This window comes from Cupressus sempervirens, chromosome 5 (assembly GCF_028749045.1).
Source record: "Cupressus sempervirens isolate cs-2001-9-10 chromosome 5, ASM2874904v1, whole genome shotgun sequence".
In the NCBI taxonomy this organism is placed as follows: Eukaryota; Viridiplantae; Streptophyta; class Pinopsida; order Cupressales; family Cupressaceae; genus Cupressus; species Cupressus sempervirens.
The window spans coordinates 679,777,679-679,798,106 of record NC_143122.1 but is presented as its reverse complement, the minus strand read 5'-3'; positions in this window follow the sequence as shown (position 1 = coordinate 679,798,106).

Genomic DNA, 20,428 nt, shown 5'->3' with positions numbered 1-20,428 from the left:
TAAGACAACTGTCATGTGTATGTGCCCACTTTTTGGGTTGTGCCACCCATTGCATCATAAAAGGTCTAAGTGTTTCTCTATTTTTAATCACCACAAAAAAAAAAACATTTATAGAATATTTGAACTTGTATAAATTTGCCTAAAAATGAACATTTAAAGATTGAATATAATTTTTTTGGATGATAGGACATCTTTGGATTTTTGAGATAGTTTGAAATGGAGGATAAATTTGCTCTTCAACTTTGGAGGCCTCATTTTAGAGGATTTTAACACACATTTTGAATATTAATATATTTTATTATTTTCATGATAGTAGATTTGTAATTTCAAAAGCTTCCATAAGCTTTTGCTAATAATAATTTCAAACAACTACTATGTTAGAGTAATTAGTTGTTTTCACTTATTAATTAAATCACTTTGATTTAATTATATAAGTTGCCTATTACTCTAGTTTTCTTAAGCTATCTCGTAAGTACATATAATTAATATTTTATTATTTATAATGTGCAACCCTAGCTTTTTTAAGCTTTAGGTTACCCTTTTCGGGATTCGATCTCCTTTATAAGGATTGATCTCTTTGTAAATTCATTGGAATCCATTGAATAATATTTTTCTTCTTTGTTTGAGTTTTTCAGATCAAACCCTTGCCTCTTCTTATCTTTTTCTTCTCCGTGATAGGTTTTCTGCATGCAGGTTTTCTTGGGCTTCGTAGATTTTTTATGTGCTTTTGCTCAAGTCCCACATGGTATCAGAGCCAAATCTATTGTAGCTTGTTCGGTGTTTCAAGGAAAAAGGGAGAACAAGGGTTTGACGAATCAGATCTAGTATTTTTAAGAGTTTTTCTGAAAAAATAGGGGGGTCACTGATTTTCAGAGCAGTTTGAGGCCAAACAGGCCTCACGGATGGATTCAAAAGGCGTCAAAACCCCTGTTTTGATATAAAATTTGTCCGATTTGGACAACGTTGATCTGGGAGGCAATTTTTTTTTTTGTCGGGTAGGGCCATACGGCCTCTGCATGCAATCTAAGGCACGGAAAAAATAAAAAAATCACAAAAAATTGCACAGGTGGTTTTTTTTTGCTAGCGACGGTTAATTAATTGTGGCGGAACCGCTAGTGATTCACTGTTGCGGTCACCGCTGGCGGTCCTCTAGTGGCTTGCAGCAGCTCCGTCGGCGGCCACCGCCCCGGCCCCGCTGCAGCTCCGCCCCGCAGCGGCCCACCACCCTCCCATCTCTAAGCCGCCGCTCCACCAGCAGTGGAGTTTTTAAATTTGTTTTTAATTAAAAAATAAAATTTTTTTAGAGAGCCTGTCGATTTTTCTTATGTAACTTGAGCATACGGACATATTTTTTCGATCCGAAAAATGCGTCAGAAAGCTGGTTTCAAGACGAAGATATTTGTGCAAGTGTTTTTGAGTTTTGATGTAGTTTGGTTGCCTGTTTTGGTAGTCAAAGCCGGATGACCTATTTTACACTCCGGGAGGTGTATCTTGAGCATCTCATCTCCGTTTTTGGACTTCTTTATATCGTTGGAAAGCTATTTCCACGCTCTTTCCAGTGATGCTGGTTGTTGTTCTAGATTCTGCTCCAGGAATTTTTTATTCAGTCTTATGCATTTTTGCATTCTGGTGGATATTCTAGTTGTTTAAGGTCTGGGGATCGATTTTGTTGCTTCAAATGTTTTGTTTTTTCGATCCGAAAAATGCGTCGGAAAGCTAGTTTCAAGACAAAGATATTTGTGCAAGTGTTCTTGTGTTTTGATGCAGTTTGGTCGCTTATTTTGGTAGTCAAAGCTGGATGTTCTATTTTGCACTCCGGGAGGCGTATCTTGAGCATCTCATCTCCGTTTTTGGACTTCTTTATATTGTTGGAAAGTTGTTTCCGCACTCTTTCCAGTGATGCTGGTTGTTGTTCTAGATTCTACTCCAGGAACTTTTTATTCAGTCTTATGCATTTTTTCATTCTGGTGGATATCCTAGTTGTTTCAGGTCTGGGGATCGATGTTGTTGCTCCAAATGTTTTGTTTTGGGCTATACCTTCTATTGTATTAGCCTTATGCTTTTTCTGATCATTGTTGATATTCATTGTAAGCATCTTTATGCAAACGCACTGAGATAAAGTGCCACTCTTGCGTTTTGGGATCCTTTTCATCATTGTGATTTGTTATACTCACACTATTTTATAAAGTGCCATGGGGGGGATAGTTGATTTCCATTTAGGCCCTCTTTCTTTGTCAAGTGAGTGTCCCTTCCACGACATTAGCCCCATGATGTGTCAATGACACGTGCCTTTATAGGTGTCCATACCTCACTCGCGATGTGTCTGGTTCCTGTGTTGTAGGAGATTTTTGGCCCACCTTTTTAGTTGCTTGTCGCCTCACCCCGTCTGCTTTAAGGGGGGGTTATATTGTTGGTTCTAATGCTTCCTTGGTTCGATGGTTCGTTAGTGTGAGCTATGTATTTAGTACCTGATCCTACATATTAGACAATTGTAGTGGTTGGCTACCTATGCGTTTCGGTGAGATGGATCGTCTACCACATAGACATGCTCGGTTTGTGCCTTCTATTTCCTTGGAGGTTCTACAGAACAACACCTTTTGACATAGTTTCGCCGCTTTTCATGCTTCAGTGGTTCTCTTCATGATCTCTCCTTGTTCCTATCTTTTGGGACATTCTTTGCTATCTCTTTTTGGAGTAGGGTTTTTCCCATGTGGTTTTCTCTATTTCTCTGGTTTATAGAGATTTCCTTGTATTGGGTACCTGATCAGGCCTTGTTGTCGGGACCCACTTTTTTGCTTTCATAGTTGTGCTAGGTTAGCTTACCTCCTGAGCTTCGCTTAAGGGGGGGTGTTAGAGTAATTAGTTGTTTTCACTTATTAATTAAATCACTTTGATTTAATTAAATAAGTTGCCTATTACTCTAGTTTTCTTAAGCTATCTCGTAGGTACATATAATTAATATTTTATTAATTATAATGTGCAACCCAAGCTTTTTTAGGCTTTAGTTTACCCTTTTCGGGTTTCGATCTCCTTTATAAGGATTGATCTCTTTGTAAATTCATTTGAATTTGTTGAATAATATTTTTCTTCTTCATCTGAGTTTTTTAGATCAAACCCTTGCCTCTTCTTGTCTTTTTCTTTACCATGATAGGTTTTTTGCATGCAAGTTTTCTTGGGCTTCATGGATTTGTTATGCGCTTTTGCTCAAATCCTACATACTATATAATGTGTTCAAACTTGTTTTTTTTATAGGGTTTTGTGGTTCCCTTCAAAACCTATTTTTCACATGATAAAAAATATGTTCAAATTATGTGGGCTTTTGCAATGTTGTTGCCTTCTCTTTCTATATCTAAAGGTTGTTGCATAGCTAATTTGGATGTACCCTATCTTGTGCAACTTGTAGATAGGGGTTTTGTTGGCTCTCATGTGGGTGGAGGGTTTCCTTCCGTAGTTGCTCCTTCCACCCAAGTGTCTATTGCTCCCTTTATCTTGCCAAGTGCCCATGTATATGTTGCTAGAGTTTCAAATAGTGATGTGGTGGCTATTCAACCTAGCTTGGGGGTTGGCGGCCATTCTAGTGACCTTGAAGGGATGAAGTCGTGACAAGCTGGTAGAGGATTTATTATGGTTTCAAGTGCCATTTTTATGAAGTTGAATGTGGAGATGGAGGAGAAGTAGATCAAAATGTGTTTATTTACTCGAGTTATGTTGTTATTTCTTGATTCAAGGGTTTTTGGAACAATCTTCCTCAATTGCATGTTTGGATCTTGTAGTAGTAAGAATTTGCTTTCGGGTACAATTCATATTTACCCTACAATGAAGGGTTTTTTTTATTGCCAATTTTGAGAATGCTTAGGACAAAAATATAAACTTGTGTGATTGTGTTTTAGCTGGGAGAATAATTTTTTGTTAATGGTTGAACCATGGCATTTTGATTTATGTCCTTCCTCTTCATCATGTAACAAGATCCTGATTTGGGTGCGACTTCCTTATCCCCTCTTCATCTTTGGGTTGATTCTCGTTGATAGGAAGTGAGAGACACTCTTGGGGATTTTCTTATTGTTGATGTTCAATCCTTTGATATTTTTCATTCCACCTTTGTCTGCATTCTAGTTGAAATAGATGTCTCTAAAGGGTTACATGTAGAGGTCATGCTTAATTCTTCAAAGGATAGTTGGGTTAAAATTTTGGAGTATGAAGAGAATCCTTTTAGGTGTAGATGTTTTAAAATTGGCCATGCAATTGTTCAATGTGGTGTAGAGAAAAATAAATTGTTGGCTTCATGGTGGAATGGTGCTTTTGATTAGCATTACACGGTTGTGAAGAAATCTAAAACTCATAGGAATTTTTTCTAATTGGTTGCATAAGATTCCTTGAGTCTTGCGACTTCTTCTTAGGCTAGTATGGTTGTCGATGATGGGGTGTTGAGGCTAGTGATTTGATTCATGTTGCCTCCTCGAATATGGGTGGGAATGTGGCTTGAGCTTCTACCCTTAGTGATAGTGTTTTGGCTATGAATTCTAGTGATATAGACTTTCTTGTAGGGAGGACTTCTAATCTTGCTCCAAATGCGGTGGTTGTCCTCTTTGTCGACACTCTGTTCCAGGATGGTGATGGTCTCTTGTATGGCTCGATGGCTTGGCAAGTTTAGGCTTTGAAAGTGGAAAAGGGATGGATAACTGCTGAGGGCAAGAAAACTAAGATGTTTGTGCCCTCTTTTGACATGACTATTCACTTCTGCAAGAGTAGTGCTAAAGGTTAATTGTAATCACTCTTGGTTGGGAGAGCTTGGGCTGGGGTTTCCTTTGGCTTGTTCCTTGGTTTTCAGTTGCCTGATGGTTGTTTTCTTGCAGTGTTTGTTTTGGGTTGTGGGAGTTTGTTGGCTTGTTCCACTTTGTTTGTTCCTTTTTGTTTATTTGGGCTCTATTGACGTGTCTTATGTGGTGTTGTTGTAAAGGATTTTAGGCCCCTTCAAAACCTATTTTTACCTTAACCAAAAACATGTTCACCTATTTTTACCTTAACCAAAAACATGTTCAAATTATGTGTATTATTCACTTCAATCTTTAATATTTTTGACATGGTATACACACCATTGCATATTCTCATGGGATTTGAGCAATCAATAAGTGTTGAATAATAATAGCTACTCTATTCTTTCACCTTCTTCTAATGTAACCTTGGCGATGAGAGTGATAGATAATTATTAATGGATTTTTCTCAAAAATTCTAGGATATTATTAATTTCGATTTGTTAGAAGTATGTGAATCTTATGTTATCAAACAAATGCTTCAGGCTTTGAACTCTACTTTTCTTCTTCTCATTCCTAAAAAGGAAGGTGCTAAATTGCTAATCATATGGATTTGTTTTGGCCTATTGCTTTGTGTAATGTGGTCTACAACATTATTACTAAGCTAGTTGGGGAGAGGCTTAAATTGTGGCTGCTCTCTATGCTCTCAAATGAGTAAGGGGGTTTTGTTGTTGAAAGACAGATTGTGGACATGATGGTAATTTCTTCTTAAGCCATTCATTTTATGGCAATCTCCAAGGAGAGATCTATGTTCATCAAACTTGATATGGCTAAAGCATATGATAGAGTAAAGTGGAACTTTTTATAGAAAATTCTCCTTGCCTTTGGCTTCAACATAAAGTAGGCTAGTTGGACTATGAGTTTTTTAAAATCTTCTTCCTTCTTTGTCATTCTAAATGGGGAAACTTCTGGGGTATTTGGAGCCTCTAGAGGTCTTCACCAAGGGGATCCTCTTTCTTCCTATTTGTTTATTATTATGGCCTTTCAAGATTTATTAAGTCTCTAGTTTTTTGGGACCAAATTCATGGTTGGAGTTGGGGTAATAAGTTGTCATTTCTCATCTCTAGTTTGTGGATGATACTGCTCTTATGGGGATTGCTAGACTACGTGAAGCTGAGACTTTCAAGAGAACATTGGATATTTATTTGGCTTCTTTAGGTTAGAAATTCAATGAGCATAAATCTTCAATCAATTTTATTTTTAATTACCTTTAGAGCCTATCCAAGTGATTATTGCTAATATTGTAGGATTTCAAATTGGATCTCTTCGCCCCCTTAAGTATTCATATTTGTGTTGGCAAGAAACTTGGGCTATTTTGGCAAGACTTGCTAGATAAGTTGCATTAGAATGTTAACAATTGTCCACTCATCAATAGCTTTCTACCATTGCTTGGGTGACCTTGCTTCAATTGGTAATTGAAGCCCTTCCAATTTATAGAAACCTTGTCCAAGCAACACACATATTTTTTAAAAGTAATTTGATGCAATTTTCATTTTGATTTCTTTGCAGTGGTAGTTTGTGAAATTCCAAATGGAGCCTAATTGTAACAACCCGTTTTCTCGAGTCTTAATTATCAACTAACATATCCAAAGAAATACAGTTATTACTTCATTTTCATAGGAAGACAGTTAAATTAGTTTTGTTCATATGAAAGAGATTTACTATTAAAATTAGTTAAACAAAATTTCTTAACTAAGAACTTAAAACATCATTAATGAATTTACTTATAGAAATTAAAAATCCACATACCAAGGAATTTGAACCAAGAAATCATTGTAGGGATGCTTCTACAACCACCCAGGTTAGTCCACAAATACCACTATAACAATATCAAATAACAACTACCATCCAATATTGCTATATCACAAATCAAATGAAGATTACCATTAAACACCACTATATCAGTTAGGGCATCACATACCATTGTATTAATTAGGGCATCGATTACCATTGGATCACTTCTAAGGGCATTAGATACTATTGTATCAATTAGGGCTTCAAATACCGCTAAAACAATTAGGGCTTTAGATACCACTGTATCATTGCTTTCCTTTTAATTTCTTAACTATGACAATAACTTAAGATTATAAAATATGCTCATATTCAATATTCATATAAATGAAAGACTAAAATAACAATCCATCAGATAAATCTCTCTCTCCATCAGATAAATCTTTCATATACCACTGTATCAATTAGGGCTTCAGATACCACTGAATCAATTAGGGCTTTAGATGCCACTATATCATTCCTTTCCTTTTGATTTCTTAACTATGGCAATAACTCAAGATTAGAAAATATGCTCATATTCAATATTCATATAAATGAAAGATTAAAATAACAATCCATCAGATAAATCTCTCTCGCAACTAAGTGTAAAATAACTGCAACAATAATATAACTCAAATAATCTTACCTTCTTCTTGCATATACTTCATAAAAGTAAAAATAAATGTTTTCGACAAACAATTGAATGCATAGCTTATCTTTGTTTGACCCACGTCTGACATCTTGTGAAAAGGGGAAACATTGTCAAGGACTTAACCACCCAACCTTGGACCATCACTTATCCCCACACAATCTCTAACGAGAAAGGCCCTTCCTATCCGAAATTGGACTTGAAACATTTGTCATCTACTGAGCATCCTGGTATCTAAACACACCACTCAACTTGACAGAAGGAGGATACAATAAACAAGATCATGCATGAGCTATTAAAAATTAAAAATTAAAAATTAAAAATGATAAACATTGTTATGTCATATCAAATTCTGTTTCATGTTATTGCAGATTCCTTTCTCTCACCTCATCACCCTTTTCCTTGGCTATAGAGCCGGTGAGTCCTAAGTGCTCGGAATCTCAAAGCAAACGACTCTGTCAATTGATTCATGAAGATTACATACATCTAGTATTTCACATTCTGTGATTACATGTTTATGTTCTTTAAAGATTTCAAATTTGATTGTTTAATTCTAATATCCAATGGCATAATGATTTATGGATTCATTTTATGGTTACTTAGCTTTCATTTGCCATAAATAGATCTACTTAAAAGAGAATCAATTTTGTAATATCAAACAAGATATCAACAAGTTATCATCATGATAAATACTGTAATTTACTTCTATTGCACCATTTGTTCAAGAAAACATATTAGAAACATTGGATTCGGGTGTTCCACATAACCTAGATAATTTGTAGATGATGTCTTGCTAAACGCTCAGCTACTTGTCACACATATGCTTGCAAAGTAAATAACACAACTGCAACATAAAAGTACTTCACGATTTCTAGCAGAATATTTGAATGGGCATAAAATCATGGAAATAATTTATTGAAAGGTATAGATTGGTATTGGCATGGATATTGATATTAAGGAGGAATTCAGGTGTTGTGGTAGAAGGTGAAAGTGATCATAGAAAAATTGTAGCATGAACAAGGTAGTATGTGCCTAGCTGGCCATTATGTTTCAGCCTCCCATAAACGTTCTTCAAGTGCCAATATCCCAAGTATATATGAATCATGTAATCTGAAATCAAGATAATAAATAAAACTTGATTGCTATGGTGGCAGTGATTTTCCAATTAAGGTTGCAGGTTATTGACTTAAGCAAGAAAGTCGAAAAATAAAAGGGAGAGAGAGTTGGGATTGAGAAGAAGGTAGTTGAGTGCCATGAAAATATAAATCGGTATGAGAGTTCTTGCCTCCTTGTCTCCACCTATCTCAAGATATCAAATGGTCTAAGGAGACACTTTGGCTTCCAAAACATAAAGAATATATTGGCAATTAAAAATGCCAAGTGTTTAATCGGTTACAAACAAGGAAAAGAATAAAAGAATGGAAAGATAGTTGGAAGGTTATAATTCGAATATTATTATAATTCAAATGTTATTATATTTGCCATTTCATTTTTATATATATGCATGCATATAAATATTTATTAGAATAATATGAGGAAAGATCAATTTAAATTCCTTGAGGTATGTTTTTATGTTTTAACTCAATTATTTTATGTTTCTCAAATTATTTATTTAAATAGCTCATGCAGTTTCATCGATTGTATCTTGATGTTCAAGTTGTTAGGTCCTCAACCCATTTGCCTAGTGATGGTGATGCTTTTGTGCCTAATTCTTTTTTGACAATGCTTCCACCCCTTCGACGTGTTTCCTGTAAGGAAATTCTTCGAAATTAAATTATATTATCATAACAAGTTATAAATAATCATAATGGCTAGCTGCCTTTTCAATTCTATGAATTTGTGATAAATAATCAACTAGCATGTTATCTTCACATGAAACTATAACGACTAGCCATCTTATCATTTCAAAAGATTATAAAAAATTTAACCGTCAACTAACTTCATGTGAACCTCAATGGCTATATTTTAAATTAGGTCAAAAATTGGGATGTAACACTAATTAAGTGGGATCTTGTTTGCAAACATAAGGAGGGGTCTTGGTCTTCGTTTTGCCATCTTTTGTTGGCAAGCTTTGACAATTAAGTTATACTGACATTGATGTACTAATCAGAATCAACCGCAGGCTCATATTCTCACGTATAAGTATTTACCAGGTGTTGACTTATGGATGTTTCTTGTTACCCTATTGAGCATAGGGGTTCAATGGTTTGGAACACTTAAGGATTGGTGCTCAGCTGGTTAAGAGGCATTTTTTGGATTTGCTCCAAGGGTTCTAAGGAACCTTTTTGGACAATTTTTTTGGGATAGTAGACCCCCTCTTCTTTCAATGTTTACTTTGGTTTGGTGGTTGGTTACAGATGGAAGGACTTTTCTGATTGGCCACTAGATGGTTTAGAGAGGGGTCAAAATGAGTTTACTTTGATTATGGCTTTAATGGTGTGCAACTCCTTGTAAGTGTAGACACCTAAAAACCTTTAGAAAATAAAGTATTTTTATTTTCTGAAAAATTTCTGATGACATCATTTATTATTTAATTAATTAATTTATTTTTATGGCATTAAATCCTTTTATCTTAATTAAAAATATTTAATTAAAGAATCCCTCCCAAAAATGTTTAAATCTTATTTAAACATTATTTTCTTATTTATTAATTATTTAATTAATAAATTGACCAAAAACCCAAAATAAATAAAAAATTTATTTTTTGCCCAAAACTTGGCCAATTTCCTTAAGACCACTAACCTCTTCCAAAATTTTCTAATCCTTCTTTAATTTTGATTAAGGGCTAATCCCATCATTTCCTACCCCTAATCCCATCATTTCCTATAGAAAATCTAATGCTCAACTACATGGTGGTACTTCTCTTTGAAGTATCCCCCCGCTCAAAAAGCTTCAATGGTTTTCCTTCATCTCCATTATCCCCCATCCATATCCAACATCCGTCTCTCCTACCCCATCTTATGCATCAGTATCTCTTTGAATCACTCCTCACCTTTAGCTTTAGGGATCCACAATCTTAGTCTTAGGGATCCAACAATCCAAATCAATCCACCAAGCCTCATCTTTCGAGATCCACAATCCTAGTCCTAGGGATCTCCGAAACCCATCTTCCGCCAATCTGACTCTTTGAAATCCTATTGCATCAGCTTTATAATCCCCTCATCCATCTCCCTATCCTGGATTTCTTTTTATAGCGCTCTGCTCCTTCATCCTCCACCTTCCCTAAAGTCTTAAGCTTGCTTCCTCTTGTGCATCTGATTCTCCTTTATCATTCTCCCATAGTGAGAGTTTGAGCTAATTCAGCCCCTTCTCTTTGCCAATCTGAGTCTTCTTGCTCATCTCGGATTCTTGTACTTTTCAAGAAGTCATCGAGCCTCGCTTTGTCTCCCCGTCGCCTTCTTGAGGGGGCATCTCACAGTCCATTCTCTCCTCTTCTGCTCTGGCCTTGGGCATCTTATTTTCTTATCTTTGATGCCATGCCACTTGCGGCATCACATCAAAGAGGGGCAAAATGTAGACACCTAAAAACCTTTAGAAAATAAAGTATTTTTATTTTCTGAAATTTTTTTGATGACATCATCATTTATTAATTAATTAATTTATTTATTTTTATGCCATTAAATCCCTTTATCTTAATTAAAAATATTTAATTAAGGAATCCCTCCCAAAAATGTTTAAATCTTATTTAAACATTATTTTCTTATTTATTAATTATTTAATTAATAAATTGACCAAAAACCCAAAATAAATAAAAAATTTATTTTTTGCCCAAAACTTGGCCAATTTCCTTAAGACCACTAACCTCTTCCAAAATCTTCTAATCCTTCTTTAATTTTGATTAAAGGCTAATCCCATCATTTTCTACCCCTAATCCCAACTCAAAATATTTAATTAAGATTAAATATTAATCCTCATGTTTATTAAAAAAGTTTTAATAAATATCTCCTCAACCCAAACCCTTGAAATAAATAAAACTTTATTTATTTCCTAAAAATCTAATTTATCCTCATCCTAAGAAGTTCTAGACTCTTCTAGAAAGTCTTCATCCTCATCCTAGGAAATTCTAAACTATTCTAGAAAGTCTTTATCCTCATCCAAAGTCTAGACTCTTCTAGAAGATGTCTTTAAACCTAATCCTAATCCCCTCCTAACCTTGTCACATTCCCTAAAAATGGGTTAAGACTTACTAACCCAAGCCAAAGTTAACAAATATCTCCTCCTTCACCCACCCTCATTAAATGCCATCCACTTGCCTATCCCTAAGCTAATCCTAAACCATCCTAATCCATCCTCTAATCATTTGCACAATCCTAAGCAAGCTTAAAACCTTCTTAATCAAGCCCAAGTCGAAATTGCTCTCATCTCCCTCAAAATATCTCAACCATAAAACTTTATGAAGCCCACTAGGCCATAAATGACTCTTCCAAGCCCTTTTATTGCTCTTACAAGTCATTATGAGGGTCTTTATGAAGATTTTATCCCTTGAGCCTCCTTTGTTGACTCATCCTTCCCCTTTCCTCCATCCTCTCACCCTGTGACATGTGTCACTTCTTGATTGGCTGTAAGGAAACACAATCTATGTGCTCTCTTCTCATGCAGTCTGAGCCCTCCATGAGCTTTTTCCCATCCTTGCATCTTAGCCCTCAATCCCTCAAGCCTCTTGCCTATAAATTGGATCCTCCCCCTTTGCAAAATAACACAATCCATGAAGTAAAGTCATAATGCCATTTTAAGAAGCCATTTTACATCAAAACCATACACTCACACCCAAATTCCAACTCCATTTGAAGCCCTTTTTGAAGCATAAGCTTGAGCATACATCTTATCTATTTAGACAAAGCTACTCAACAAGAGAGCTTCTCATTGAGAGAGCCCATTAATGGCTCATATTCTCAATTGAGAGCTCATTTTAGTCTATCTAGAAGTTTATGAATTTTGTTTAGTTTGTAGAAGCTTTATTTAAATTTGGTTTCTATTAACATACTAACATTGCTCATATACAGTAAGGATCAGATGTCCAAGCCTAGGGCAGTGAGTCCTTTGGAAGATACTCTATTTTTGTAGCATAATTGGAGCTTAACAGACGACTTTTTGGAGGTATTGAGGTGCCTTCGTGGAAGCAGATATGGATCAAATACTTAGACTAAATGTAATTTTTTTGTGGTTTGTGGTTCACAACCTTTATCTTACCTAGGATAATCTTTGCAAGTAGGGCTTAGGGGCCTACCATGTGTGTCATGTGTTAAAAAAATCGACAAGTATGTTTGCCACCTTTTTTTTTCCAGTAATCCTTGCAAATGAATTAGGCTTTTTGGGTAGGACATTTGGGGCTAGACTTGCTACCATGTCTCTTTTGTGTTTGAGCTCTAGCCATGTTGGGGTAGGACCCATGCTAATACTTGCTTTTTCCAAGTTGCTTGGTCTCTTGGTCCTTTAATCATTTAGCATGTTTGAATGGAAAGGAATCGAAGGATATTTCAAGATGTAAACATGGATGCTATACACTTGTGGAAAATTTCGTATCCTCCTTGTAAAACTATTGTGGCTAAATGCGATCTTAGTGGAGGCTTGGACCTTGGTGATGTTTCTATTTATATTCTTCTCAATCTTTCACTTTAAGGGGGTGCTCCGATGTTTGGTGGTTGGTGTAATAGTGGTAGATGCAGACACCCATTACATTGAGTTAATCGAGAGTGTCATTGGTTACCCCTTCCTCTCGAAATTTTAAAAATTAAAACTCATGGTTCTTCTTGAGGGAACCTTGGCATGTTGGCATTGGTGAAGTTGGGTGTTGTAGTTTTGGAGATGTTCAGTTTATTTTTTTCTATCTATAAAAGATTTTCATACTAATAATTTAATGGACACTCTTGTCAGTTGCATGCTTTTTAGCATTGCTCTGATCATGGTTCACACAAAATTATTTGTGAGTTTGATTCTTAGGTGGTGGTGAATATGTTAACCAACCAAGAGTATGGGGATGTTAGTTGGCACTTAATTGTAGTTATGAGACAGATTCTTCAATTGTGTAATCCCTTAAATTCACTTACTTTCACACATATTCCTAAGGAGTGAAATAGTGGTGCAGGTTGTTTGGCCGAATGGGCCCCGGGCCTCGAATCATATGCAAGGCTGAAATATAATGGATAAGAGCAATTGCGTTTTAATATGATTCTTTTGTTAGATTAGTTGGTGAATAGTGATAGGTCTCTTTCTTTGAAGCGCTTTCTTTGTATCTCCTTTGTATTTGAATAAATATTTGCCAATCTTTTAGTCAAAAATTAAAAGTTAGATAAACATATTATAATATTTCTTGTTATCTTTAATTTTTGTTAACAAAAACTTTCATTGAAATTGACTAAGGAGAACATGACCTTTATTTATTGAAAATTGTTTATTAGTATTGGTAATTACTTAATATAGGTCTAATGTCTAGACAAATAAATACTTAGATTCCATTATATCAAATTAGTGATAAGTAGGAGATATTTTTCACATTATATCGAATTATAATATTGTTATCAGGATTCCATTATGTAGTTTTGGAGTCAATTTTGTTGACCCATCATTGATACCTATGTTTAAGAAGCAAGATAGGTGAACATTAGACCTTCCTTAGGGTATGATTCCAACTCAAGTATGCTTAACTGCAGAATTACTACATTTATAAACCTTCAATAAGTATTATATATTATAAACTATTCATTGTCCACATGTATTCTATACTTCCCTTTTACTCCAAATTAATATTATAAAATAAAATATTCAAGAATAATTTATTTTAGACAACACAATCATTTTACTTCTCCTTGACTCTCATACATCTCAAATGAATGTTAATAAAAATCATTGGCACATTAGAATCTAAAAGAAAAGATAACACATTTTATACCCCTAATTATAACCAAATTGAAAAATAAATTTGATATTAACAAGACATTATTTTATTTACCTAAAACAAACTAATAAAAGAAAACATGAAAGTCGCAATCAAATTTGACCATGTCTAAAGATTCATTCAACCGACACAAAAATGTACTAGTTTACATAAATGCATAACTCATTTTCAAAAGGTTTTTTCTTGGAATGAAGCCATCGAATAGTTATATCTTACAACCATCCGTCCCTGCTTTTGAAGAGCAGATATGAGCATATGCGACAGGTAGATGGTGGCGACAAGTAATGTTAAAAGTAGCTAGAAAAACAAATAGTGTATCCACTTTAAATATAAAGAAAACTAAAATATCAGCACAAAATAAGATGTAAAGCATGGAGTTGGTGAGAGTTTCATCAACAACTGGTCATTAAAACTAGTTTTTAAGTCTCAGTCTTTGTGCAAAGTTTAACTGGTTTTGGTGCAGCAGATCTCCTTTACAGCTGTGTCTGTTCTTCAATGTTGGAAATATTACTACACCTAAGTTTAACAGTTCTATAGATTTATGACGAGTACACAGTTCCACACAATTGTTTTAGCTGCTTTTTAATTCAAAAACAGTTTCACATATTTTATGATAAGAACCAAGAAGTTTACTTTCTAATTATTATTTTTTATTTTGTAATGGAGAGGATGTGCTTATAAGATGTACGTGTATCTATTGTCAGAACTAAAAAGATTAATACAATTTGACTTTTTAGAAAAATTTATAAATTACAAAACTTTCTATAAAATATTTTAATAGGTAATCAGCTGAAGCGTAGATTAGTTATTATTTTTATTAAGATTAATAAAAGATTTGTTATTTAATAGCTCACTATAAAGTTAATTAATTGTTTCTAACATTTTATTGTACCTAATCTTTATTGATTCTTAGTACTTTTAATATTCTATAAACTTCTCTTTAAAGACAAATGCTCTTAATACAATCTTTGAAAACAAAGCTAATAATATAAATGGCTACAAGCTTTCATTTAGACAAATTCCAAGACAATCCATACAAATATGAAGAGTTAGAACATTGCAATCACAAAAAAGTGCATTTGACTCTGCAATTTTTCAACAGCAAAAGTTACCGGAACTGGTTACCAAACAACTAATTCAAAACTAAGCTTAATGCAATTATTCATGTTGAAAAAAGAAAACGCAGTTATTACAATCAAATTTGACTATATCTAAGGAACTGAATAATTTAATTCAGCCGACAGAAAAATGTACCAGTATACATAAAAGTATAGCTTATTGTCAAAAGTTTATTCTTGGAACAAAGCCATAGAAGATTATCTTGCAAGAACAGGGTACTGCTTTACTTTATTCCCTGCTTTAGAAGAGCAAATATGGGAATTTGTGACAGATAGATAGTGGCGAAAAATAATGTTAAAATGCCCAGAAAACCAGATACTCTATCCACTTATAAAATGTGGCTCCATTGGTGAGAGTTTCAACAGCAAGTGGTCATCAAAACTATTTTTTTTAGTCCATGACTTTTTGGCAAAAATTACTTTCCTTGCACTGGTTTTAGTGCAGAGAAGATATCCTTTATAGCTATATCTTTTCTTCTTGAAAATTGGAGATGGTTTTACACTACTTTTATCAATTCCATGTCTCTTGCAATGTGTGTAAAAAGTTTTTTTAAAAGTTGTTATGGAGGATCTGTTTCAAGGTTTAAATTTTGAAAGCTTAATAATAATAATTTGAGATTAACTATTATTATTTATTAAATTCAAGTAGTCTTAAATTAGGTTCAGGTTACGGGACAGTTTATTTGCACCATTCCCAATGTGCTTTGTGTGTATTATATTAACACTTAGAAGAGGTGCATTTTTGTGGCACCGTAGACGATGCCCTTAAATTCAAGACCTCTCAAATGAAAGGCTCACGACTTACATTGTATTAAATATGATTTTTAAAGAATCGGTATTATAATTTACTTTAAAGTTATTCAATTAATGTGATTAAAATTCAATTCAACAATTCTTACATACTTTATAAAAGGAATTATAAATTATTATTATTTCCTTTAAATTAATCAATCTATTTTAAGAAGTGGTTTGGGCTCTGCCGAGGAAGGATGGTTCAACTTACTTTTGGCCGGGCATACATGGGCTAGCTCAAGTTGCTTTAAAAAATGTTTTAATAGCAAAGGTGTTGGTCATCCAAAAGACACATTTTGAGGGAATTTGTTGACCATTGTAAATGCTCTCCAACAAAGAAAGCTCTCAAAGGGAATATCAATAAATATATTTCATCTAATCTTAACATTTTAAATTATTTTAAGGATTTTACAATATCCCACATATACTTATAAGGTGTTAAGGCGACATATTTCTCATCAAAGTGGGCAACATCTTTTGATGACGACAAACCAATGTACCTATGGTACAAGTTGATGATCAAGGTGATATGTTATAAAGTATATATCAAATGCAAGATTTCCATCATTCCTTGGCAAGTCAAAATTTGAAGTGACATGTGGATGTTTGAAGGTGTATGGGTGTAATGGAGGCAAATTTTGTTATTTCGACGACTAGGTTGTTCGTAGTTATGTATGCATCGATGTTGTCATAAATGTCAACATTATCAGAAAGTAAGGTTACATGGACTTTGGTAAAAATTTTGTTTTGGTTTAAGATGAAAATTGTATGATTCAAGAAAATTAGCAGTAAGACTCACTTTATTCACCTCATTTGATTCCGCCTCCACGGAATGAGTAGAGTATTTACACCCCCTACTATGTTAAGGGCTCCCACCCACGGGCTGGGAGCTATCTTTTCTCTTTGACCGAACCCCCATCCCATAGAATTGTAGAGCGATCAATCCTATGTTGTCATAAATGTCAACATTATCTCAAGGTAAGGTTACATGGACTTTGGTAAATTCTTTGTTTTGGTTTAAGATGAAAATTGTATGATTCAAGAAAATTGGCAGTAAGACTCACTTTATTCACCTCATTTGATTCTGCCTCCACAGAATGAGTAGAGTATTTGCGCCCCCTACTATTTAAGGGCTCCCACCCATGGGCTGGGAGCTATCTTTTCTCTTTGACCGAACCCCCATCCCATAGAATTGTAGGGCGATCGATCCTATTTTGTCACAAATGTCAACATTATCAGAAGGTAAGGTTACATGGACTTTGGTAAAATTTTTGTCTTGGTTTAAGAAGAAAATTGTATGATTCAAGAAAATTGGCAGTAGAGGTATTGTTTTAATCAACAAAGTTGGGTTATGATCATTGTCCGCATTATGGATATTGATATTATAGAGTCTACATATGAGTTAACTATGTGAAATATACAAAGGAGTAATTAGATATTGAAGATATCAGTACAATCAGTTTTGGTGTAGTATCTAAACACATTGTATAGATTTTATATCATTGTAAGAGCAATGAGCTCCATTGTATTACAACTCCTAACATGGTTGAGACTTATAACAAAGTCTAGGCCTCTAGTAAGGACTCATGCACTAAATGTATGTAATAGACTCCTAACAGGGTCAATTCTCCTAACAAAGCACTTTCATATCAGTGCGTTGTTGTGGGTACCATCACCACCAAGATTTTCTCTTGGCTAAGTTTTCCTAAAATATAAATCATTGTGTTATGAGTTTCTTATTTTTGTCTACTTTACTTTTTAGTTTAATCATTTGTGGATACATATAATTTAGTTTTGAAATTATTAGTTGGTGTAAAGTGTTGTGCAATACTGATTGAAGTTAAAGGGAAGTAGTTGAACTTTGTGTCTAAAATCCATGGCTCTATTTTTATAGATTGTGGATTTAATCTTAGGCAAAGAATTTATGATGATAAATCACAAATACCTAGTTAATGCCGATATTGTGTCATGTTCTTAATTTGAGGTTTGAATTTGGATGCAAGGCAAAGGTCAAGTAAGAGGTAAAAGAATATCTTCCTATGAATGGATGGAGGGTGTAAATGAGATGATGAATGTGTTATTTTGGGTAAGGGTATTCAATGGGGGGTTTCTTCAAAGTTGATTTGCTCTACAAGTTATTGTACTATTAATATTTCTTAATATTAATAAAATAATATTTCACAAATCAAAAATAAAATCTATCAAATTGAGAGATTTTTTAATATTTGATTTAGTGGTGATTAAATTTATTTTCTTTATTTCCAAGGATTGGTTTTTAATTTACAAATTCATTCTAGCTATTTGATTTTGGGAGTACAAGTCTTAAGGTGAAACCTCTTTGGCTATGAGCCAAGGAGTAATGAATTTCCATATTGTGGGGCACACAATCTAGGCCTAATCCCTTATGATGTTGGAGATTTGTGCTTAACAAAACTTAATCGAGAGAGAGAGAGAGAGAGAGAGAGAGAGAGAGAGAGAGAGAGAGAGAGAGTGTCAAAAAAGAAATAGAAGAGCTTGAACATCGAGTTGTTGAAGTAACTTTACCCATGAAGCACAACACTATCAATAATCTCCAACTTATCAATTGATGAGCTTAAGAGGTTTTCTAATGAATGGATCATGAGGCACAACACTTGCTGAAGGTTTTACAAATTGGGTTGCAAGCAATATGCGCTTAACAGTGGATGAAACTCCATAGTCAAGATTGCTTGCGAAGGATTAAAACTAGGATGGGTAACCTTCAGGGAAGTCCTAGTGCTTCACCTCTATAAGCATCACCTAGATACAATGAGTGCTAAGTGTTCCATTCATTTTCATGAGAGATGGGTTCTTGTGAATCCCTATTCGTGAAACATGGGTAACTGAGTTTGACTTGGAGAATTACACAGTCAAATCTTAATAACAATATTACAAATTTACTTGCTGCAAAAAATATCTTCTACTTATCAATTAATGAGGTTAAGGGACTTTCTAATGAATGGTTCATAAGACACAACACTTGCTGAAGGTTTCACAAATGGGATTGTAAGCAAACTGGGCTTAACCATGGAAGAAACTATGTAGTTAAGTACACTCAAGTTGGAATAGTATTGGGATGGGTAACCGTCCGAGAAATCTTAGTGCTTCATTTTTGCGAGCATCGCCTAGATACAATGAGTTTGTTAAGTTTTCCATTCATTCGAGCATGATAGATGTGTTCTTGTGAATTACTACTTATGAAACATGGGTAAATGAGTTTGACTCAAAAAACTACATAGGTGAATCTTAATAGCCATATCACAAATTGACTTGATGTGGAAACTATCCTCTACTTATCAACTGAACATCTTAAGGGGCTAATTAATGGGTCATAAGACACAATACTTGCTGAAAGTTTTGCAACTGGGGTTGCAAGAAAAGTGAGGTTAACAATAGAGGAAAATCCATAGTGACTTGCGTTCAAGTTGGAGTAATATTAGGATGGGTCACCTCTTGGGAAGTCCTACCACTTCACCTTTGTGAGCGTCACCTATATGCAATGAGTGCCAAGTGTTCATTCATTCTCACGAGAGATGGGTTTTTCTGCACCACCACTCATGAAACATGGGTCGATGAGCGTGACTCAAAATTACATAGTTGATCTTCCTAGTGAATGGTTCATGAGGTTTTGTAAATGGGGTTGGAAGCAGAGTGAGCTTAATGATGGATGAAACTTTGTAGTTAAGCGTGTCAAGTTGGAGTAGTACTAGGATGGGTGACCTCTTGGGAAGTCCTTGTTCTTTACATTTGTAGACATAACCTAGATGCAATTCATTCTCATGAAAGATGGGTGCTTGTGAAACACTACTTAGAGTCACCTAGTACCCACTCTTTACATATAGAGAAATATATTGGGAATTCAAAGAATGTAAACTAGCAGGATCCAAAACAAGTAAATAGTAGACTGACTCTTTATGATACAACCAATCTGTAACAGTTGTTCTTTTAACAGTTAAGTTTGAAAAGTATATTGGGAATTCAAAGAATGTAAACTAGCACGATCCAAAACAAGTAAATAGTAGACTAACTCTTTAGGATACAACCAATCTGCAACAATTGTTCTTTTAACAGTTAAGTTTGTGTTCTGCCGTGTTCAGCTATTTCTGTTGCTGTCCTGCTTCGCTTTATTAGGTTTGTGTTAGCTGTCTTTTGATAGTTCTATAGGAGTTTTTGGCTGGTTGTTTTTCTTCATGCAAATGGTCTTAAGCCCTTCCAAAACCTTGTTCAATTCAACCAAAAGCAATTGCTCTTAATACAATCTTTAATGAAATGAATGCCTAGAAATGGGTACAGATTAAGCAGTGTGATCCCATGTGTCGAGCAAAAACACACAACAAATCCAGAAACAATCTCTACCAAAAAGGAGAGCGAAACC